General features: G+C 35.1%; 1 protein-coding gene across 1 annotated transcript in view; it reads left to right on the top strand.

Moving 5' to 3' along the window:
* Positions 1 to 25,603, top strand: part of LOC101888412 (semaphorin-1A) — a 620,253-nt gene that overhangs the window by 10,224 nt on the left and 584,426 nt on the right. The window contains exon 2 of the mRNA XM_059128225.1: positions 8,153 to 9,608. The gene's annotated coding sequence lies outside the window, so the exon portion shown is untranslated. The remainder of the gene's footprint in view (positions 1 to 8,152; positions 9,609 to 25,603) is intronic.

Genomic DNA, 25,603 nt, shown 5'->3' with positions numbered 1-25,603 from the left:
TGTTGTTTGAGTATTTTGCTTTGTGTATACATTTTGGTGGTTTAGCATGTGTTTATTTTCCATTAAAACGTGGGCAGAGCAATGCGAATAAGAAGGGAGAGAGAGCGAGCGAGCCAATTTTCCAAACACGAAAAAATCACCACAGTTTTTGGTGAAAAATTCACTAATCACCGGAATTGCTCAGCTGGCAGTTGTTGTTTTCATTGCTCAAAGGATATTCTCAATATGTGGAATATTCTCATGTTATGTGGTGAGAAATTATATACTCTCCTTCTCTCTCTTCGCTCTCTCAATTTCGGTGTTAATATCTATGCTTGTTATTATACTTTTTGGATTACTCAAAAGTTATGTTGCCGCATCGTCGTTCGCCTATCATTGTCGTATCCTTGTTGTTTGTGTTTTTGTTGTGTATTCTGTTTCGTTTTTTTAATGTTTTGGCTTTTTGCCAGAAAATCCTTAATATGTTTGCTTCCTTCCCTTTGATTTCCTCTTTCGTCAAGAAACCTTTTGTCCTTTTTAGGGTATTGTAATGGGAGTTATGTTTTGTTTTCCACACAAGCTTCTCTTTTGTATCTCTCGTTTCCTTATTGTGTAGGGTGTAGTAGATATTTGTACATTGTTTTTTTTTTTACTGCTGGACTTCAAGTAAAATTGGCTTTTCGAAAGGGACAACGAGATTTTGAATAAACAGCAGGATTTTGAAAAAATTTGATTGAACTAAATATTTTTAATAACAAAGGAAACAAATCCAATAAAACGACGTACAAACAAACAAAAATAGAGAATCTGTGTAATAAAGTGTTTTAAAAAGAGTGTCTCATCGCCACTTTTAACTCAGAGTAAAATGAACGATTCAAAGCAGTGTTTAGAAGATCTATATACCAAAATGTTTTAAAATTGCCTTCATCGCCGAATTATTTTGTTTTAAAGAAGATCAATTTAAAATAGTTTAAATGAATCTAAGTTCGGCCGAGCAATTTTATACTATAAAAATATATATCGCACATTAAGCGTATAAAACTTACTTCTTGGATTAACATTGTAATAATATTTAAAAGACAAAAATTGGTGATCTGGCCAACAAACAAAAAGGTACAAAATTGCAACAAAAAAATTATACGATTTTTTTATAGAAAAGAATCAGATATATATTATATTTTTTCCGTTATTAATTGTTTTATTTTTGCTTTCGATTCTAAAAGAGAATGCCATATTTTGTTAAAGTAATTTTTTGTGCTTTTCTGTCAGATTACATGACGCAAATTGCTCATAACCTGCTTGCCTATGACATTTTGGAATGGAATTAATGACACCTCTGGAAAAGAAGAAAATTGTGAGAAAAATTGAACTTTCGACTGATTCGAATTTGTGGAAATAATACTCTTATTCAGTGTAGCTTCACTTAATGGGTCTACAAACTCAATGTTATCTATGATTAATTTTTTTGAAGTAAAGCCGAGTCTAGGACTTTTGAAAACGCGGACCTTGGCCCGAGAAAAGTCAAATTCGTTTTAACAATGCCATATATTTACGTTTTTAAAAATTATCTTCAATCTGAGAACACAGTTCAATTCTGCTTTCCATCACATGCATTACATTTCTTTCACACCAATCTCAAATATTTATTATGGGTCAAAATGTTAGGAGAATTAGCATTTTTCCTTTACGAAAAATTGGCTTTGAAGTGTGTTGATTGTTTGCTGATTGGGCGCCACACTGCGAGTTTCAATTTAGATAGTGCGTTTATACGTACAACGCCATAACTTTTGACAGAGATGTCACATCGCTTAATGACATACCGCGTTTGAAGCATCAGTCCAAGCAGATTTTTACCATGAACCAGTACACGCCACGCGAGCGCTCTGAAATAGTTGAAATTTACATTCAACAGAAGAAGTCAATTGTGAAAACTCAACGTGCTTTTAAAACATTAAAAAATGTGAGAAGTGCGCCTTCTAAGGGACCGTAAATAAGCAAAATTGCCGTTTTTACGCCACTGAAAATCCTCAGGAGATTCAAGAAGTGCCTCTTCATGGCGAAAAAGTCACAGTTTGGTGCGGCGTTAGTGCGAAAACAGTCATTGGTCCGTTTTTCTTCCAAAATGAAAATGGCCATGCTGTTACCATCAATCAGGAGCGTTATCGCGACATGATGACCAATTTTATGATGCCAATTATTCGTCGAAAGCGTATGAGGCAGTTCTGGTCTCGACAAGACGGCGCTCCACCGCACACAAGTCGCATAACAAAACATGGGTCCGTCGAATATGGGGAACCCTGTATATTTTCCTCTGCTTTGATGTTAATGATACATTAACTAGTTACGTCGACTTTGAGATCAAACAATAAAGCTTCGACTAGAATAAAATCTATCAAGTTTGAAACAAATCGGAACAGATATAGCTATTTTTAGTATTTTTAAGTCTTCCCAAATTCAAATATTCATGTTAGATATATATTAGTAGTACTACTGACAACAATACGAGTATTTTTGGTAGTAAATGTTAAACCTCAAGCGAGTCAAAAGGGTTCTTAAGGCAAAATTTGGTAAAACTTCTCTTTAAACGGGATAATATATTGTAAAAATTTAATTTGATATAAAGTACTACCATAGCTCCCTAAATCTCACCCAAACGCAAGGAATATTTAAATATTAAAAACACATTTTTGGTTTAAAACAGTACTTTATGTGATTTTATGAAAAGTTATTTTACAAAACAAATTTTAAGACCGATTTGTTCTTAAACTTGTTTCCTAAATGCATAGAATACTTCTTCGCAATTATAAACATGTTTCGGAGTAGCACTCATATATAAAAAAAAACTCCTGATTTTAAAAATTTTGAGAGCCTTGACAATATTTAATAAGGACTCAAAATGGAAAAAAATTTGGCAAAATTAAATGGAGTTATCATTACACGGGGACAATTCCCAAATTGGATCGATATGTCCTATTTTCTGTACCAACGATTCCGGGTGTACGGTCACAATTATATAATGACCTTAAAATTATTTGCAAATTCTAGCATTTTCCAAAACTCAGACTGGCTATTGTACAGTGAAATTATAAGAAAATGTGCAGCGAATTGGGAAAACGTTCTAAATTATTTAGAAATAATCACAGTTTTTATTAGTATTCAAATTTCTTTTTTTCAGAGACTCAAAAAGAAATTTGATCTAGAATAATTCTTACTTTAACACTTTCCCTAAAAACTTGAGTATAAAGGGAGTTTTTAATTGGAATTGGATACGTGTTAAATTTAAAGAGAAAAAAAAAAACAAATACATAATTTTCAATTTTAATATAACTTTTATGTTACATTCAGGAGACAACTCGAAAAAAGTCCGAGGACAAAATGATCAAAAAATTAGGGAATATTTTCGGGTGTTTTTGAGAACATTGATTGGCGTTTAGGTAAGATTTCGATTCTTGACTTCTTCCAAGACCTATAATAGAATTTTAAAGCAAATAATTTTGTAGAATACTTTGACTCGCTATAATGCCGTTTATATAAAGTTTTCAATTCAATTTTTTAAAAAGGGCCAAAAGACCCCTTTGTTTACTCGCTTGTGGGTTGCAATTTTCCTCTTGCTGGTATTTTTACCAATATTGCAATATTGCCGAAGGCTCTTAATACCTAAATCCATGGAATCCGAATGCAAAAAAATCCAAAATTGTGGAAGAGGGGGAATTTGCCTCCTTCATTTTGATTACTTTTCGATGTAACTTTGAAAACGTCGATACACATGTCTTTTGGTTTTAAGCTCTACTTTCATAATCTGCTGTATTTTCGCGGTAATATTTTTTCGTGTTGCACGGTGTTATTGAAAAAAATGTAATTTTGTCTCACAGTGTAATAATAATAAAATATCCCTTTTGTGGCAGTTCCTGTGAGGTTAATGCTTTAGATCGAACTATAGTTTATCTAGTTCTTTTGTTATCTGCTCTCTTATATTTTCTGAAAGAAACACATTTTTTGTGTTTCTTTTATTTGAAGGCAATATTGAAGATATTAACATAACACTTCAGATATATAGTAGTTTACAAACGTTTTATAAATTGCGATTATTATTTATTACATGACAATGGAATGGAATATGTTTGTGACGATTAAAATAACGATTAAACAAAAGGAAACTAACGCATTGAACTAATTGGAACGTATGAACTAGACGAAAGAGGAACTAATCCCTTTTTAAGGAAAAGAACGAGGAAGATCGTTCTGCTTATTGAATTGAATTTGTTGTATAGTATCTTTATTTTAGGGACCCAATTTTGGATTTACCTACCTTATATATCAATGAAAGTTGTATAATGATCTTTTAAAATATTTTAAAGTTTTTTTTTTTTTTTAACAATTAAAAACCTACTGTGTTTTGCACTTCGATAAATATAACAATTTAAAGGCTTCATAATTTGAAAAAAATATATTTTAAATTTAACGCGATATGGAAATTTAAGAAAGTAAAACGAAAAACAATTTCGATTCAACACATTTCAACATTCCATTTTAGATTTTTCTATCATAACTTAGTGTTGTCTTGCTTGGGAAATTCCCAGCCATTCCTTTCTACATTAAGTTTTGCTTTCTTCCTATTCTGTTGTTCTTGGTGGTGTTGCTATCCGTACATTCCTTTTAAGGAATCCAACAACATTGATTTCATTCATATTTCATTGATTAGAAGGAATTTTTGAGGTTAAAATCCTGCGGTTTCATTTTTTGCCAATTGTATCTGACATGGTAGAAGAACTCAAAAGCATTTGTGGTTGTCTTACTCTCGCTCTCTTTCTCTATCACAGCATACTTCGGGAGAAAGCCGCTTATATGTGCGATTTGAATCCAAATGTTTGTTATGTTTTCGGACTCCGTGGTGAAATTACAATGGTTTTTAATACAGACAGGGAAGAGAGCTTTGTTTTTAGTTGAATTTCTTGGTTGATTTGTGCCATGTTCTCCCATTATGTGTTGAGCATGAATCTTGTTCATATCACCAACTGACAATTGTAATTTTCCTTGGGGATTTACTCTCTTTTTCTCTCAATGAGCCAATTTTTGTGTCGCAGAACACATGTTTATGTTTTGTGTTTATCTCTGTTACCCTTAAAATTGTTATTCTCTTTTTCTCTGGGAGTACAAGTGGTAATGTTTCAATATTTGGCTTTTGCTTAAAATGTTTTGTGAGGTTATGTTTAAAGAAGCAGTTTCTCTCTTCCAGTATCGTGTTTACCTTTTCATATTTTACTCTCATATGCAAGATTTCTCTTGTGAGTGCCATGTTGACTTTTATGTGGTATATTTTTTGTAAGTCATATTTTCTGTTTTGTATTTTCTTTATCCTCTATGATAGAAAATTACATTAACAATAAAGGACAGTGAAAGGAGGAATAACAGTGTAATAAGGTATCTCTTGTATTTGTTTCACTATTATCCTTTTTAGAAATTATTTGTGCTTTCTTCTTGTTATTGGAAACGCAGAATATATGGGTATATATGTATGTCCCGTGTTTCGTTGTCATAATAAACATTGATGCCCTTGTTGTCTCGTTTGTTGTAACTTCAAGAATAATCACATTTTCGGAAGAGTTTACAGGGGATATTAATAAGTTTTGTTCAAGGATTCCAAGTGATAATCCATTAGAGGTCTATGAAGCTAAGAAATAAATAAACAACACGTTTTTAATGTAATAGATATTATTTCTGTGATAGGGCTAACATATCTGAAGGAAATAAAAAACAGCTCGAGCATGACAGTGATTCCTGCCATTCGGAATGTTGATAATTTTAGTCAGGTTGTCAAATGAAGTTCTCGTAAACACGCTACTTGCAGTTCCTGATAAAAACAAATTCCTTTTCTTGGCATTCGACATGTAAAGTCTGAAATACACACCAACCTAATGACTTCATCCGGACTTTCCAATAAAATTGTGCGGAATTCGATATGCGCAGTTCAAAATAGCTACTAATCCCACTGACAGAAAATTGGCTACGTAGGTAAACGAGCCTCCATACTACTGTACCGTCCGATATTCTGCGTTTTAGCCAGAATTTTCAACACAATTTTTTCAATTTAGCATTCAAGCTCGTTGTGGACAATAATTCGTCTGGTAGAAAGCTATCTATATTGGTCCACATGTTCCTATAGCCCCTATGTAATAACATCTCGTGCAGTTCAGTATTTTGATGATTTCAGCCACTGTTTTTAATGGAACTCTTTGTAATTGGGCAGTTGAAAGTGGTAATGGCATTATACTGGGTTTTAAAGGTTACAGGGAACAGCGCTAAAACCTGACCTTTCTATATTTAATAGTTGGATGCCTTTCATCAAAACTGTTTTGGAGTTCATAGCAAACAAAAAACAGTAATGTAGTAATGTAAAAAGCAGTAATGTATCTATGGGAATTTATTTTCAATATTTCTTAAATTATTGATTTTGCTTGCGAATCTTTAATACTGTGTTAAGATGGAACGTCTACAACAAAAGCTTTCAAAAATAGGATTATATCTACATACAGGGAGAGATCAAAAATGCAACAAAGTCAAACGCCATAATTTTTACATTTTTTTTTAATTTTATTGAATGAAAGCCAAAAATGCCGGAAATAGCATCAAATTTTAGAATAAGTTTAGATTTGTTTGAATTGGTCACCTATGTCACGAGTTATGGCCTTCGAACGGCCAATAAAACCGTCACACGCTGCCCGAATCTTGCTCTGCGGCATTTTGGCCCATTCGCGGCAATGCGCTGCCTGAGGTGATCGATACTGTGGTATTTTTTAGTGCCAACCTCAACATTTCTCACCTCATTTTGTAACCATTCTTGGTTGGCCCGTGGTGAGAGCGATGGTGCTGAGTCCGGTTAGAATGTCCAAGGTCTGCGGCCAAAATGTTTGCGTGCCCAAGGCTTTAATACACCCTCTTGAATATTTTCACGATAATATTCGGTATTTATACTGATGCCACGGTCGATTAATACGAGCGGAGAGCAACCATTGGCTGTTGTGGCGGCCCATGCCATCACCATGGGCGACGCTTGAGTTCTGGTGGCCAACCGAAGATGCAATTTCGGCAGTTCACCTCTTTCGGCCAAGCGAAGCAACTCTTTAGCTCTTTTCAGACTATTTTCTTTCTGTTACGGTGTAAGTTCTTGCACTTTTTGGAATTTCAATGGCTTTAACCCGAGCTCATTTTTCACGAGCCATTTTTCGGCCACTGCGACGCCGGTTTCGATCAAGTCGCTTCTTTACGTTTCGAACCAATTCTGCAGATAATGCTTTTGTACGCTTGTAAACAATATAATGAGTTGTCATTGGAATAATTTTAACAGCCGTCGGGCGAGTGGCTTAGAAATGATAGCAGTCTGAAGTTGGTTGTAGTTTTTTCATCTCACCCTATATATGCGGGTTATGACCGCATGTACAAGGAACGCATAGATTTCGGGTAGGTCCAAAGCTTGAGTGCTTCTAAGGAAGGTATTTAAATTATTTATCGAAAAAAGTTCTGTTTAAATGCATTGTTTTAGGTCAGTAAAATCTTTAGAAAGTACTATTTATTCAAGTGTTGTGTAGAGACGAATTCTTTCCCAATCATTTCTCATTTTCATTCATACTTCCTTTGAAAGAAATTGATGACGAAACACTACAGGCCGGAAAAAAATAATAATGAGCACCCTAACCAAGTTTTGACAAATTTTTTCGTAGCTACTTAAAATAGTAATTTTCTGTGCACGGTATTTTAATTCTCAACCTTTTTGCAGTTAAAAACACTGTGCTGTCGTTACGAACATTTAAAATCTCACATCTACATCAACTCATTGTCCTTTTTTCTTCCTTCGTTTGTTGATACCGACTCTCGAAACTATAACCTTCGGTTTTGGTCCGACGATCTTATTACTTGGAAATGAGGAAAATAAGCTTGTTTTTTTTGTTGAAGAGGGGGAGGGAGTGATCTACAACAACGATATGACGAAAACTAAAAAAAAAATGCCCGGAATCTGCTCCATTTTGAACAAATTTTGCTCAAACTTGAAATTGAAATTTGAGTTTGCTCTAGAACCTGGAGACTGGCTGTCTCCCATTTTGTGTTACAATTTAGATTTTATCCCAACTTTTTCCTAACATATGATACTTATTTTAATATTTTCCTTTCATTGCAGTTTCCGCACGTAGAAAAAATGCGTTAAATGAATAAAATTGAAAACCAAACCCAAAATGTCTGGAAACAAGTGAAATTTGTCGCAAAAAATGTGAATCCCAATATCTCTAGCATCATGGATCAAGAAGATGTCCGCTAAATATACTAATCAAAAGACAAACTTAATTGTGCGAGTAACAGAGTGGGACTAATTCGGGAAAACTTAATTGCAACTTAAAATACAAAAACATTTATCGGTAGATTTGATATTTTTCCGGTCATATTGAACAGCAACAAGGCCTAAGGATAGCTGACGGTATTCGTGTTAACCATTATTATTCGGTTGATTTGTATATATGTAAACAATCGGTTTTTATAGTCATCGGTGTCGTTGTTGTCGTAATTGTCGTCTCGTTGTTGTCTATTCTAACCGTATATGTGTCGTCGCTCTATGTTGTGTCATCCTTTATTATCCTTTATTTGTATAATTTACGCGCTTGTAACATAACATTATCCTGTGCGCGTTCCTGTATCTATTTGTGTGTCTGTGTGTGCGTGCGTCCTCCGTGTGTATAGAAATAAAAAAAAAATATCCAAGCGCAAAACAAAACGTGTCCCACGCTTCCACACATCGTAAAAGCAGCATTTTCGCATTTAGCCAAAGCAAATATTTACATGCCGTCGTATGTATGAATGTATGCGTTTTTGAGTGTTTATATATGTATATATAAAATGTTGTTATGCGGTGGTCTTTAGTCCAAAAAATATGACAAGCAAGCAACCAAACCAAACCAGCCAGCCAGCTACTCAGTTCGTTCAACACAAGCGAAAAGTGTACAAAAAGTGTAAAATAACCAACAAAAATAAAAACAACTTGTAAAGTGTACTTTACTACTCAGTCGGTGTTGTAACGCAATTTTATCAACGTCCTACATCCTTTTTGGCTAACAAACAAAAGGTGAATCAACCAAAAGAAGAATCCTCCATCGACACGAACGCCGTACCAAGCGAATCAACAGACTCTCATACAAATTCCGAGTCACCGAGCAGTGGAAGCAGCCAACGACGAAATATATCCCTCCTCTCCTCATCTGTTTGCCAGCAAGTATCTTTGCATTCTTCACGGCCTGGGATTAATACCTTCAAATTTGTTTCATTAGCCCTTGTGTCGCTGTGTGTGTGTTTGAGCGCAGCGTTTTGAAGATACCTAACAAACAAACCGTCAAGGGAATAAGAATGGCCTTCCATTATAATTTTTGAAATCCTTTAATATTTTGTCCACTTTTTTGGGTAAAAAAGGATTTTTGTATCACTCGCTGTTTTTGGCTTCGAATAAAGCATAGCGCCGTAAAAACCAAACAACCAAACAAGCCCCTAGCCAGTCAGCCGGCCAGCTATTCAACATCATCGTCACTCAGCAATATTAACTCCAGGATATATGCGCCGCTTTGAGTTGTTGTGTATTTTATATTAAAAAGGTAAGACTCCTTTTTTGTTCTGTTTTCGTTTTTGTTTAAATGCCGCCCGTTTGTCTTTGTCGCAAAACCCCAAAAAATTGTATAAAGATAAAACTAAGTGAATGTGGAATATTGTTTAAATTTTAATATATTTGATTGGAAAATATAGCAAATGACCTGACGATAACTAAAGTCAAGAGTATAGTCCTCATGTAACTGTACATTCAGATATATGCTATTTTGATCATTTGTGTCACACTTTTTACTGGAATTATTTCAAATTTGGCATTTGGAGTTCGTGAGTGTTACCACCTCCTATCTCAGAAAATTTTCTATACAGGTCCACATCTTCATATAGCCCCCACATAACTGTACCTCCCAATATTCATTGTTTTAAGGATTTTTTCAACAGAATTATCTTAAACTTGGTATTTGGAGTATGTATGTATGTACTAATTATCTATAGAATACCACATTTTCGTACAACTCCCAATCAACGGTACCTCTCTGTATTCGTTATTTTTATTACTTTAGCCACACTTTTCACCATAATTATTTTAAATTCGGAATTTAGAGTTCGCAATGGGTACTGCATTCTATCAGATAACATCGCCTGTACGAATCCACCCCTTCGTATAATCCTATATAACGGTACCTTCTAATATTCGATATTTTGACGATATTAGCTACATTTTTTAAAAACAGAATTAACTCAAATTTGGTGTTTGGACTTCGTAATAGGCACCGCGTTCCCTGGCTGATAATTGGCTGTAGGGATCCACGTTTTCGCATAGCTTGTAAAAACCTATATTTGAGTTATTAATTATATTATTAAATTATTTTATTAATATGAAAGAGAAGTAAAATAACTGATTGACTGATGGAGAATTAACGCCCAGCCGAAAGGGCTGAAGCTAGAATCTTGAAATTTACACTAGGGCCAGTCTTGATGCGTATGCTTGTGATAAGGCTGGAGAATTTCCTAATATAAGGATACGAAAAGTGCTAAAATGTACTAAATATTGAATATTTTGTATTGTATAAACGGATTGAGCTAGATGTTCCAAAGGGGTTTTGGAAATTGTCAAATGGTACCATTTGGTATTATGTGAACGAATAAAGTTAAAATTGAAATGAAATTTGGTACGAGAATCAAGGTTGGAAAGTAAGCTTCATATATTAAGGTGGTTGAGGAAATATTTACTAAGTGTGCCAACTGTATTAAATGGTACTATATTTGAAACAGTTTGGTTGAGGGTGAACGGATGAAGCTGACATTTTAAAATTTTGTATTTGTCCCTGTTAGTATAAGTATGTGGTTTTGGATATGTGTACTAAAAGTACTAAATAGCACTATATTTGGTACAACTTGAATTTCGTATCGCGTGAATGTTTAGAGCTGGAATCCCGAAATTTGATATTGGTCTCTGTTGGTATCTGGCGGTGGCCTGGAAATGTGTCCAATATTTTTTTAAAAAAATAGTAAATGGTACTATTTTTGGATCACTCTTGGTGTCTAGGATGCAAATTTCTATATTGTTTCATATATGTGGACGAAATTTGGTATTGGGTAAAGTGATGGAGCTTAAATTCGGAAATGTGATATTGATGTCTCTGTTGGTTTCTAGTATGTACATATGGAGACATTGAAATAGTTATAGACAGAAAAATTTGATGTGGGTCCATTTTTCAATGGTTTTACTAATATCCTCCTCGGTAAACTTTAAAATGAAAAATTTTGAAGAATTTTTGGTGTAAGAAGTAAACATTTTCCTTTTATTCTTCCCGAAAAACGAAAAACTTGAATAATACATAAAACTTTGAAACAACAACAAATTGTGCAAGTGGATTACCAAAAAAAAAAAAAAAAAAAAACATGAAGAACACATCATAAAATTCTAAGTCGATTTAATGATGTTCGTCTATCTGTCTGTCCGTCTTTCTTTCTTCAAAATTTGGCAGAACAATCTGTCTAGGATGGTTGGTATTGAAAATGAGATATATCGGTCCACGTTTTCGTATAGCCGCCATATAACGGTACTTCCCGATATTCGGTATTTCGATGATTTTTGCGACATTATTCACTGGAATTGTTTCAAATTTGGTATTTGAAGTTCGTAATCAATACTACAGCCTAATACAGAAAATTGTATAGCCCCCATATAACAGCATGTCGTGATATTCCGTATTTTGATGATTTTAGGGACATTATCCACCGAAATTGTTTCAAATTTGGTATTTGAAGTTCATATTTTATGCTACAGCCTATGACAGAAAATTGTCATTGCAGGTTCACGTTCTGGTATAGCACCCATATAATGGTACCTCCCTATATGCTGTATTTTGATGATTTTAGCTACATTATCACCAATTTTTTTCAAGTTTCGCATTCGAATATTATGATAAAAGTTGCCTATGTATTTCTACGTCGTCTTATTTTTAACGGTTTTTATCTTTTGAAAATTGTCAAATTCGTTCCAAATGGTGGATGGCATTCAAGGTTCGGCCTGGCCGAAATTACACCTTTTTTTTCTTGTTAATATTTAAAAGGAGTTTGTCATTATCCGTAATATTGACGAGAACACTATACACCTAAAATTCATGGATTCCAGGGAATTTTTATCAAAAAAATTAAAAAAAAAATATTGAAGAGATGGTCCTCGTTCTTTACTCTATTAAGGTTACTTTGCAATGTAAATTTTTAAACGCCTATGTGCGTGTCTTCTATATTTGGTTCTACTTTTATAAACTATTTGAAATATTTGTCATGAAACGCATTGCAAGAGTCTCATCTGTATAGCCTAAAAATATATAACGCTAGCCTTTTACACGGCTTCTGGCCAGACTTCCAGGTTTTAGTGGCTGTCAGTTGTTTGTGTTTCTCTCTGTGTGTATTATATATATTTGCCGACTTCATTTGCATATAAAGGCTTTATAAAATTCGCTCTTTGTTATTTGGTTCCACTCGTACTTTGCCGCCTGTGTGAAAATTTTATTATAATTCTATGGTTTATTTTCATATTTTTTGTTGTTTTTGGCTTTTGTGTGCCTTTGCAAATAAAAGGCTTTTAGTTATTTTTGAAAGACCATTCAATTTGTTTTATTTGAGTTGAATTCCTAGAGACAATTGGAAGTAGGGTAGATATTTTACATTTTGTCACTTTATGATTTATCGAAATGTCACTACAAATGACACTGAAAGATAGCCATAACAGAGCTGTAAAAAAAACCAACAAAAAGTGATTATTTCAGAACAATGTTTCCTTTCATAAAGTCATGGCATAATAGAGAATGTGATATTTGGATTAGAAATGTAAAGTACCTAAAGTTTTTTTTTATGAAGGATAACTAGAATTGGTTTAAAATTCGATACCTCCTGCAGGTTTAAAAATAATGAAAGAAAAGAAAGAATGAAGTTTTGGAATATCATCATAAATATGAGATAAAATGATTACGTTTAATTTATTTTAACATAAACTAATGTTATGTAATGTTAATGCAATGGGGAGGGGGCGCAACATGCTGCCCTGTAGTTTTCAGAGTTATATTCAATTTTTTTACTTTTGCTTTCAATTACTAGGCATATATACAGGGTGAGATTAAAAAAACTGCAACAAAGTCAAACGCAATAATTTTTATTTTTTTTTTTTAATTTTATTGAATGAAAGCAAAAAAATGTCGGAAATAGCATCAAATTTTAGAATAAGTTTAGATTTGTTCGAATTGGTCACCTTTGGCACGAATTATGGCCTTTAAACGGCCAATGAAACCGCCACTCGCTGCCCGAATGTTGCTTTGTGGTATTTTTGTCCATTCCTGGTTTTTGCTAGCAAACTGTGTCGTAGTTTTCGCCCTTCCTGACCCATGTTGTCCTTCACGAAGGCAATGACTTTTTCCGTTTTATAACTTCTTCCGCTGTAATACAGGAAATTCTCCTTCTCATCGTGGGGTATATAAATCAGCTGGGGATAACGATAGCCACTGAACTCAAAGAGTACATAATTTCGCAGGCCATTTAGATACTATGCTTCGATTCCATATTCGGCACACTCTCGGGCAATTTCTTCATAATTGTAACCCCGACCATTGTACGGTTCAGCGAAATCTTGTAGTTCGATGATAAGTAAAATATTCTCTTTTGAATCGGCCACCAATTGTTGGTAATTGTTGTGGACACAAATCTTTAAAAACGTATCTTTATTTCTTATCTCCCTTGGAGGCTGGGATGGAAACAATTTCTCCTCTGTTAGAGACTTGCAAACAAGCTGCAGATTCTGTAAACTCTTCTCATTACACTCTTGCACATGTTGCCTCGCATCTATGACAACGATTTGTAAAGCCTCCGTTTCGGGTTTATTTAGGGATAAGAAAAAATCCGCTGGATTCTTGTACAGATAGATGACATCCAAGTCCATTTGATCACCAACAAAGAATTCAATTTCCCGCTTATATATCTGGGCCACCCAGAAGATCAGATCCAACCATTTGCGATGATAAAAACACTTTTCCCGAAAGTGATTGAAGGCCAGCAGTCTTCGAGTGGATAATTCTTTAAACACCGAACGATCCAATATTTTGATTAGATTGTGACAGTGTTCTCCAAGATATATATTTAAATCGAAAAAATTTTCTTCTACGGAAGGCTCGTCAGCAGTTGACGTTTTCATCTTCCAAACAGATTTGATTAAGGCGAATCAGTTCTTCTTCCATTCCTTTCTTTATGTTTAAAACATGAATTTCTTTGCACGGAACGAACAGCAGTTTGTTGTCTTCTTGGTCGGCTTTAAATGAGTACTGAAGCGCGTCATTAGCAAATGTGCGGGAAAAAACTCTCTTAATAAAAAGAAGAGAAGAGTAACAAAAAATTAAATTTGCATTCGGTTGTGAAATTCTGAATTGACTTCACAAGCCGAACAGATTATGCCCTGAGATTTTAAGGAAAAAAAATTCTTGGAATTTTGGGATATTTTAGAAAGATTTTTTTCAGTTTTTAAATAATTACATTTAAAAAAAATATATTTTTTTAATATTTAAATTATGTTTATGTTAAATACAGGGTGATATGATAAAACTTCAACTAACTTCAGGATGCTGTCATTTCTAAGCCACTCGTCCGACAGCTGTTAAAATTATTCCAGTGACACTCATCCGGCAGCTGTTATAATTTTTCCAGTGACAGCTTATTATATAGTTTACAAGCGAACAAAAGCGTTTGTGTGAGAATTTTCCAGAAAAAATGTAATTTGTGATGGAATTCAAGGGTGATTTCTTTATATTTGGCTGGAAAACTAGAAGTGGCTATAGTTAGAGCACTCCAGCATTTAAATGTGAATACATCTTTTGTGTCTCGTACCATCGTTCGTACAAAATGATCGTTTTTACTTTCCAAAGAAGTCAGCTGAAAATGTGCACTTCGGTTGGCCACCAAAATTCAAGCGCCGGCCATGGTGATGGTATGGGCCGCCATAACAGCCGATGGTCGCTCTCCGCTCGTATTAATCGACCGTGGCTTCAGAATAAATGCCGAATATTATCGCGAAAATATTCCGGAGGGTGTATTAAAACATTGGGCACGCAAACACTTTGGCCGCATGCCACCCAAGAATGGTCACAAAATGAGGTTCCTCGCTTCATTTCCAGCGCACAATGGCCCAATAACCAATCCGTTGGACTATTGTATCTGGAGTATTTTGGAAAGCAAGGTTGGCACTAAAAAAATACCAAAGTGTCTATCACCTGAAGCAAGCGCTTCGCCGGGAATGGGCCAAAATACCGCAGAGCAACATTCAGGCAGCGTGTGACGGTTTAATTGGCCGTAATTCATGCCAAAGGTGACAAATTCGAAAAAATCTAAATCTATTCTAAAATTTGATTCTGTTTCCGACATTTTTTGCTTTCATTCGATAAAATTAAAAAAAAAGTAGAAATTATGACGTTTGACTTTGTTGCAGTTTTTTTATCTCACCCTGTATACACAAGTTACTTTCACAAGGACATGTGGAAAATAAGTTATTTTAAATAATAACCCTTATTTTCAACCTGCTGTTAATGTTACTAGCGCACACAGCATCCAACTTCTTACTGGATTAATTTTTCCAAACAGCTATGCCAGGACGAATGTGGCCTACATTCATTTAACTCTTTCTGCGGAATTCAGAAATTCGTTTAATACCATATATGCATACACTTCGATGATGTACTACATACTGGATTTACCATTATTGTAAGACCCATACAACTTTCGGAACAATTCCTCAGATGTCATACCCTCAACTCCTTTAATATCTCCTTTTATTTCATTTCTTTTCACTTGAAACTTTTTCCAATCCAGCTATTGTTCAATAAACCTTGAAAATTTTGCAATATTTCCATTTCATTTCTTTTAAAAAGCAGTATCCATTTCATTCTTAGGTAAGATCGGGGATAATCTCCTATAAAGTTCTTTACCATATATCTACCCTCCCATATGTTAATTAACAAAATTCCCGTATCCTAAGAAAGTGTTAAGAGTTTTACTAGCCGGCTTTCAAAGAGATCTATATTAAGACATTGACTGTATATAGTTTCCATGTCTCGACTTTTTCTTTTTGCTTGAGGAATGACACTTGAAAAGGAAGGAATGACAGGCGTGTTGGCATTTTTTTAATCCTCTACTTCGGCAGACCGACCGAGTGAGCGACCGACTGGACGGGCGGCCGGGCGTTAGTTTGGTACAATGTCTTATTTTGCATCTTAAGTATGCAGGAGCAGGCAAAGAAAGACACAATCAAAAAGAGCCACAAGAAACCCTAACAAGACTGCTGCTACTGTCATCTGATACTTTTTTCTTTCGCTTCAAAATAAAGAAGAAGAAGAAGAAATGTCTGTTTATCATTTCGTTTATTTGTACGGTCTGATGGTTCTTTGGCAAAGAAAGCAAAAAGGAAAATAAAAGCCTTTAAGAAAATGCTTACACATATATCGACCGGCCAAATGGGACCAACGAACAACATTCATGCTTAACGATATGTCTAGGCCAACACCATGTAAGAGGAGTATTTGCGGCAATGGTCCCTCTGTTGGTGTAGGTTACTTCGGGATTGGGATGGATGTTTGGATGGGATAGATGGACGTGTGACTGGCCTTTACAGCAATTGCTAGACACAACTCGGCAGCAGCAACGGCAGCAACAACAACAACAACAGATAAACTTTCGATGACTTTGAGTGGCCACAAATACTCAAGTGCTTCCTCAATTTCGTTTACGTTGACTTTTTTGTATGCACTTTGCCGTTCGTTCCGACTTTTTCCCTTTGCACGAATAAAAAAGTTATTTCAAAGCTGGTTCTGGTTATTTTCTTTGGTGAAAAAAGCGATTGAAAAAAAACTTGCTGGCGTTTCTTTGAGACAAGTTTGTCTAATAACAACAGCAACAACAGCAGCAACAATTATTGCTGCAAAGTCACCCAAACATCAGTCCTTGCCTTCTTCTATTATCTGATGTCAATGTGAACTACATAGTAACTGGGTGGAGTGCTTGCTTGTTGTCACACGGAGCGTATAACATTGCTCTGACGCTACTTCAGCTGCCACCAATAGCCCTCCGATTCAGTGTTGCATAACGCATACATACATCTGTATTTACGTACACGCTGCTCGATAACCAAAGTTCTTCTATCGATCTCTTTAATAGTGAATGAACTATCGAGTGTCTATTGGATTTATTGCAATTGTTGTCTTCGTTGATGTGAATGTCGATTTTCGGAAAGCGAATATGTGTACCAACAGTTGCCGTGATAGTTACGTACGGGTATTCGCTGTTGCCTATCCATTCATGCCATTTGGTATCTCTTTTATTCTCTCTGTATTTGGAAAAAATGGTAGTTTTCCCCAAAAAAGGTAATTGCATTTTTCAACGATTAGTTTTGTTATGCCATCCAACGACAATAACTAGACTAGGGGTGTAGTGAATATGTCAACCTGTTTTTTTTAGGCTGCGATTCTAAAACATTTTCAATCGTTTTGTTGTTAATTGGCTGTGGTGTAATAAATCGGATTTTTGCAATAAGGTTATATTCTTATTGTAATCGACATATAATAGAGGTACTTGGACTGGATAAGCTTCCAGCTTCGGTTTCAAAGTCTAGAGTTTCCAGAGCTTCTAAGTATCACTAAGAGGAAAAGGTTTATTGCAGAAATGCTTGTAGCAGTGATAGGAGGGTGTATCAGGTGAACATAACCAATTTTTATATCTTTCAACAAAAAAAACTGTTGTCAGTTCCAGATAAAGTATCACGTTTGTCTGAATGTTTCTCTCATATTCAGAGAAAGAACTTTAGTGTATGTTTATTCAATATTTACTTAATATCAATATTTTTTTTTACATGAAACGTTCCTGTCTACGATCTGTAGGGCAGATCTCAATAAGTTGAAATACATAAATACTTAAAAATTATTTTAAAACCCGCTATCGAATTCCTATAAAATTAAATATAAATAAAAAAAAAACAAGTAAGCAAAGGCTATAGTCGTGCGGGGCCGACTATGTTATACCCTACAACACTATAATATGTTAGAAGCCCCCTTATGTCTAAATACATATTGGAAGATTTCGCTTTTGAAATTAGGATTGTGACTAGGGACATTTGCCCAATATTTATGCACTCCGTCGGGCTGTTAGTTGTTGTAGTCCATTTTACAGCTAAATATAATCCAATTGTTATCCAAAATGCTAGAATTCTTCCCTGTCCTTAACTCTCTTCACAGGCGTGTCGATTGGCTTCAATTGTGTGATCGGAAAAAACATTTCTGTTTTTGGTTAATTTTAACCCCTAAATATTTTGCAATCATCTCCAAAAGCAAGAAGCCCCTCCATAACTCCAAATTTAGACTCATCTATATGATTTGCTTGCCTACGATATTTGGCTATATTCGCCAACGAAATCAGCATAAGCCAGAAGTTCGCCTTTTGTGTATTTCGGATATCGCCTGTAAGTAATGCTGGTATTTTTTCACACAAAATTAGTGGTTTATTGTACCCGCTGTCCTAAACTCTAACCTTATGCGAGATTTCGTGTCCTTTGGTTTCTATTTGTGACCTTTATAATGGCTGCAAAATCAGGAACATTTTTAGTTGTTGGTCCATTTCAACCCCTAATATATTGCGGACATCTTTGAAAACAATAGGCTTAGCCCTTCTGAGCGTGAAAATTTTCGTGAGGATCGGACGATATTTGCAGTACTTATATAATATTTCCAACCTGTGTTGTAAGGTGAAAAAATATTACAAAATATTATAAGTCAAATTGAAAAAAACTGCATGCGATAAAAAATTAAAAAAATGTCACAAAATACTACAAAATCTATATTAACATCATTATTGATACCTTTTTATGCGACTTTTTTAGGTTTTATTCTTTTATGTCAAGAGGGCATTCTGAATTGACAAAATTGGTCAAAATTTGTATATATTTCGCTATATATAACCGATATATTTACTATCGGCATCTACGTAACGGTCAGAATTGACCTGTTCGTCTATTTGTGATTTCGCCGTGTAATGTACACGGTTTAAATTTTCTGATCTAATGCATTAAAAACTTTTAAGCCTTAGAGCCTTTGGTTATGAGGACTACGGGAGCCATTGAGTTGGTAGCTACAGTCGGAATGGGGGGGGGTGTTGTCCTACTAAACTCAAAGGCATGTCTGTTTACAGCTATTAATATAGACTCCCTAAATAAAATAAATATTAAACTGAAATATGGAATAATTTAAAATAAATTAACATAATTTAATCAAAACCCCATAACAAAAATTAAAATTGAAATAGATCGTTAAAAGTAGTTGTTTTAATCTGTCACCTATATAGAATTTAAAGTTCTCCGATGTTATGAGAATTGGCCTCTAAACCCTCGCCAACCATTGTCCAAAAATGGCAATGTTTTCTTTGGACCCCAAATTTAAAAAACCTTCAAACTATATAGCCATCCCTATTAAGATAACGTCTTCTTAGAAATTTAGAAATTCATATTGAATTCATATTGAATTTATTCACATTATATACAAAGATGATTAAACTTAAACGTATTTAAAATATACAGAATAATACTAAACGCATAAAGTTACAATATCATAATTTCTTTTCTGCCCCTGAATGGGATAATTCATGTTGTATAAATAAGAAATACAATTTTCACCACAAGGGAGAATTTGAATAAATGTAAGAGAATTGAACTTCGAGAAATTAATATCAGAGTGTACTCTCAACAAACAAAGAGAATACATTAAATTAGATCTCACTTAATTATTCAACTTTACCACAAACAATACAACAAATTTATCAATGATGTTCTCAATCACTTACCACGCTCTCCTGTATTGTTGAAGGCCTTCTCCAATAGCTGGATGCTGGTTCATTTTGATCTGTGAAATTAGTGTGTTTGTTGTTGGTGGTAATGATGTTATCTCATGCGATAAAAATAAAAAATAGGATGATAATGAATATAGGTACTAAATATTTTGCAGCATGATATACACTCAAAGACTAAATTGTGTTAATTTAAAAAGAAAAATTATTTTTACCATAGTAATAGATTTTGATATGAAAAAAAAAAAACAATTTATATCTTTGAATACATGTCATGTGCGTATATATAGATAGATTGAGGGAATTATCAATTATACTTATTTTATATCATTTGGGTAAATTGTAATTATATTTTTAAATAAATCCGGTTATTGTTGATATGAATCTATGTAGATCCCATGATTTCCAAAAATTTGGTTATGGCGTATATTCTGTATTGCTGGTCGATCATTCGTTTTGGACGACTGCATGTGTTGAAGCAGGTGAATTCTGACCACAAAGAGGGATGTCAGGATGTAAAACAAAATATCCTCAGAATTCCACTATCAGATTGGGAATAGTTTCAGACACCCAAAACGTAATCTTAGAATATAGCGGGTTTTCAGAACTTCACAAGAACTTCGAGTCAGCAAGAAATCGTAATAGCGTTATATGTCTTGTTTGGTTACGTTCAGGCAATATATATATTTATTGGTTACTGTCAGAGTTAACCTCGATGGGCTTATTTACAGAAAGGTTTCTTGTTCCAACAGATGTTATGTTATGTGTCGATGGTCTTAGTTAAAGGCAGGGTTTTTGTTCACAACATCCACGATGAAGCTATATTTGATCTTCAGCAGACGTCTGCCAGTCGGGTTACGGAATTGGAATAATTGTGCACGAGAGGTTTGTTGATGTTTATGGCACGCCAATAACCCTGTGGCCAATATGGTCCGTTTATAGCCTGGTTATTTGTATCGTCAGAAATCACCAATTTGGAGTTATTTAGGGTTTCCACAATATATTTTAAAAAAAGGGAGGATACTGATTCCAGTGGCCAGGTCACGTTGTGTTGTCGCAGAGCCAATTAATATTTTTTTCAAAAATCACGTAGGAGCAACGCGAAATATATTTTTTGAAGAAAATTTTATCACTTTAAAGTTGATTTAACAACGGGATGCAAATGATAAATGTCGATTTTTTATAAGGATTTTTCGTCTGCTCACGTTCAGGATTTTAATAGAAAAGAAAGATTATTTTACTTGAAAGGCTTAAGCTATTAAGTTAGCAGCAGAAAAATGTCAACAAAGAGAAGAATAAAGTTTTGTAGTTATCGTTTTTGGTAATGTTGCCAGCTTCGAATAAGGTCTAATCGATGTATATACCACATTTAAAAGAAACAAAATGTATTATTTTGATGAAAATAAAGCTGTAGATTACGAATAACCACATCAGAAAATTGTTTTGAGTGTATTTCTAGTTAATAGAAGTGAATTAAATTGTGATCGGTAGTGTAATTTTATTACTAGTGGAGACTCAAACCATTACTATACTACTGAGGTGAGTATAGTAAGTGGGTTATCAATGAAGAGAAAAATGAAATTTATGAATGAAATGTCAATGCGAATCAAAACAAAAACTATATTGATAGAAGAATAGACTGACATAGAGAAAATACGCATTTGTGGAATTTGGGCGTGAAATGTCTCTCAAAATTTTTATGAATTAACTGAATAGTAATGTGAAATAAAGTGGACAATCGAGTATTTAGTTTGGTTTCAGACACCAAAGAATGGAAGGTGTACGGAATGTCGGATAAAACTTAGAAGCAAAGCTCTGGCCGATTGTGGAGTTATCCTAAATCCGAGTGTGTGAAAGACGTGTGTAAGAAATAAGAAGAATAAGATTATCAAAACAAAAAAGATTTATATTGGGTAAAATTCAATTGTGAAATATATTATTTTAAATGGCTAACTGAGACTGATTTTGTCCAAATAAAAATGTGAGGATTTAAATTAAATATTTAATTTTAAGTGCCTTTTAATAATGCTAGCATTTCCAATCCAGATTTGGTATCTTATTTTAATAATTTTATTTTCAGTAAAAAAATTATATTGCCCACTTTGTAAGGGGATTGTGGATAATAGATGTAATAAAAATTATTTAATAATCTTTTGGCTGTTTGTATAAAACGTCCCTTACAAACCGGATAATTGGCTAAGATTTTCGAAAGCCAATTAGATGGAATAGACGTTTTTAGGATCTCATATCTTTACCGTGAAAGGTACCAATTAGTTTGCCTTCCATGTCTTCGAGAATATAGTACTGTTGGCCTAATTTTTCTCTGATTTTGGCTTTTAAAAACATTGGTGCCAGTTTGGCATTAAAGGCTTTTTCTTGGGAACTTTGAGCGAAGTTTCGCCTATAAACAATTTGACCAACTGAGAAATTTTGTGGTCTCGCTCTGAGGTTGTAAGTCGCTTGGTTCCTATCATAAGCTTGCTTGATGTGCTTAACTATATCCTGCCGTATGATTTGAAGTTCATCGTCATTAGACAAAGATACAGAAGGTTCATTTAATAGTTTTAATTTTCTTAGTAAGTCGTACGATGAAGCATGGGTGATCATGTCAAAGCCATATAGAGCATGATATGGCGAGCACTTAGTGGATTGGTGGATAGAATTCCTCAGAGCGCAACTAATATGGCTCAGTTTCTCATCCCACTGGCGTTGGTCCTGTTTAAGATACGCTCTTATTCCTGCTATCAACGAACGATTGACTCGTTCCGATGCATTGGATTGAGGTGAATATAATGCGGTGTAGGTGTGACTGATTCCATAGGATGTGAGAAAAGCATTTAGTTCGTTTGAGCGAAATTGGCTGCCATTATCGCTTACAATAGTCTCGGGAACCCCGTAAACATGGAAAATTTGTTTTTGAAGGAAATCTTGTATAGCTGAGGCCGAGAACTTCCGAAGAGGACATAACCAATGGAATTTTGACAAGTGGTCTAGGACAATAAAAATTCCAATATTTCCAGATTTACTTCGGGGATAGGGTCCCAATATATCTACGTACAATCGCTGGAAAGGACGTACGGATTGGTTTTGCTGACCCATGGGAGGCTTCATAATAGTGTTCGGGGCTTTAACGGTTTTACATATGTCGCAGTTACGGACATACCCCCTGACATCCAAAACCATGCCAGGCCAAAAGAATGTACGTCTCAACAGTTCAAGGGTCTTTGTCATGCCTCCATGAGCTGCTTCAGGGGAATCGTGAAATCGGGCTATAATCTGTTTGCGTAAATTTTGGGGAATCCATAACTTCCAACTTTGTTGCTCTTGAGACGGATCGCCAGAATAATGCTCCGCCCGAAAGTAGACATACTTGTCAACGAGTTTTATGTCGGGGTATTTATTAGGGTTCTGGGAAACAAGTTGTTTAAGCTCAACATAGTCCTTGTCCTCGAAGCACGGGGAATCTAAGTCAATAACTGGATCATCCTCTAGACCTGAAACTTCAGCCTGTGGAATTCTTGATAAAGAGTCTGGCACAACATGGTCTTTGCCCTTACGATGGCTGATGGAAAACCTATAGGGCTGTAGTTTAAAGACCCAACGAGCCAACCTTCCGCTGAGATCTTGCTGACGCATGAGCCAAAGAAGGCTGGAGTGATCCGTTATGACTTCAAATTCCTGAAGTTCCAGGTAGCACCTGAACTTCTTTATTGCTTCGACTGCTGCGAGGCATTCACGCTCCGTAACACTATAGTTACGTTGAGCTGTGTTGAGCTTTTTGCTCATAAAAGCAATGGGTCTCTCATTTTTTTCGTCATCCAATTGGACGAGAACGGCTCCTATACCAAAATCACTGGCGTCACAGTGAAGGTAGAACTTTTTACCAAAATCTGGGTTCGCCAATACTGGAGCTGTGGTAAGTAAGGACTTAACCTTTTCAAATGCCTTCTGTGCTTCTTCAGACCAATGAAACTTCTTTTTGGTAGACAGTACCTCCGTTATTGGAAAAGTTTCTGACGCAAAATCCTTTAAAAAACGTCTATACCAACCAGCCAGACCTAGAAAGCCCCTAACTTGTTTCAAGTTTTTGGGTACTGGCCAGTTGGAAATAGCAATAATTTTGTCGGGATCGGTTGTAATGCCACCGTTGCCGATAACGTAGCCAAGGTAGTTGACCTTGGTTACGCAAAATTTGCTCTTAGATACATTAAGAGTCAAATTAGCCTTCCTAAACTCTGATGAAAGACGAATTAAGATCTCAAGATGCGTTTTAAAATCTTCGGATATAATAATTAGGTCATCAAGATAACCGAAAACGGAGTGGCGAAGATCAGGTGGGATTAGTTCGTCCATAAGTCTACACATAGTCTGAGGGGCGTTGCACAGCCCGAACGGCATCACTACGAATTGATAAAGAGGCCGCCCAGGGACTGTGAACGCCGTCAGGTGCTTAGACTTATGGTCGAGACTAATCTGCCAAAATGCATCTTTGAGATCTAATTTCGTGATAATATTCGCTTTTGGCAGGCGTGAGAATATCCCTTCGATGTTCGGAAGCGGATATGCGTCCTTTTTCGTCACGCTATTCAGTTTACGAGCATCGAGACATAGTCGAACCTTATTAGGCTTAATGACTAATCTCATTGGAGAGCTCCATGGGGAATTGGATGGTTCGATAACCCCTAACTTCAACATCCGGTCAATTTCATCAAACATTAACTTTTCCACTGCCGGTGAGACAGGGTAGAAGCGTTGTTTGATCGGAGTAGCCTCTCCAACATCGATGACGTGTTTTATAATTTCAGTCCTGCCTAGGCCCTGTTTCTCGAAATTTGGAAAAAGGTCGATAACGGTATTTAATTGTTTTACCTCCTGGTCATTTAAGGGGTAAAAAATTTCGTCCGTAGCTTTTGCACTTTCTACGTCCGGGGGTATATCAAGAGAGGATATATCGGAAGTACAAATGCCATTATGGTTAGAAGCTAATATGTCAGTTGACCCTAATATATTTTCTAAAAGATTAAAAGTCTTCCAAAAATCTATCCCAAGGATTAACCTTTGGGAGATTGTCGGAATAATATAAAGTTTTATATTTTTTATCTTACTCATAAAGGACACGCTTACATCAATCCATCCCAGAACCTTTTGCCGATTGCCGTCAGCGGTTTTGACGAAGGATTTACATCCGAAGAAGTTGGGGAATTTTGAAAAGTCTTTGTTTGCCAGATCTTCACCTATACAACTTACATTGGCCCCAGTATCGAGAAGACCGTATTCCGTGAGATCTAGAAACGACACTTTAGCGTAATATCTTCTGTCATTTGGGTTCGATACTATGGTTGAAATATTAATTTTTGAGCATACTTTCCTAAGTTTGAAAAATTTTCGCTGACGAAGTGTTGACCGTTTTGGTTGTTTAAGCGAATGAATAGATGAAACATTGAATATTTCATTTCTCCGTTTCAAATATAACTCTAAACGCTTATGATACGGAAGTGTGGGATATATTATTTTGGAGTTATCATTGTCATTACTTGTATGTTCAAAGGCTGGCCTTTTAAGGATAGAAATATTTGTACTAAAAGTACCAGAATGGTTGGATTTATTAGTAATATAATCAGATTTATTATCGTTAGACTTGAAACTGGAATTGTTATGTTCTGTATTACGT

This window comes from Musca domestica, unplaced genomic scaffold (genome assembly GCF_030504385.1).
Source record: "Musca domestica strain aabys unplaced genomic scaffold, Musca_domestica.polishedcontigs.V.1.1 5, whole genome shotgun sequence".
NCBI lineage: Eukaryota > Metazoa > Arthropoda > Insecta > Diptera > Muscidae > Musca > Musca domestica.
The sequence above is the reverse complement of the archived record's forward strand: the minus strand, read 5'-3'. Positions and strand labels throughout refer to the sequence as shown.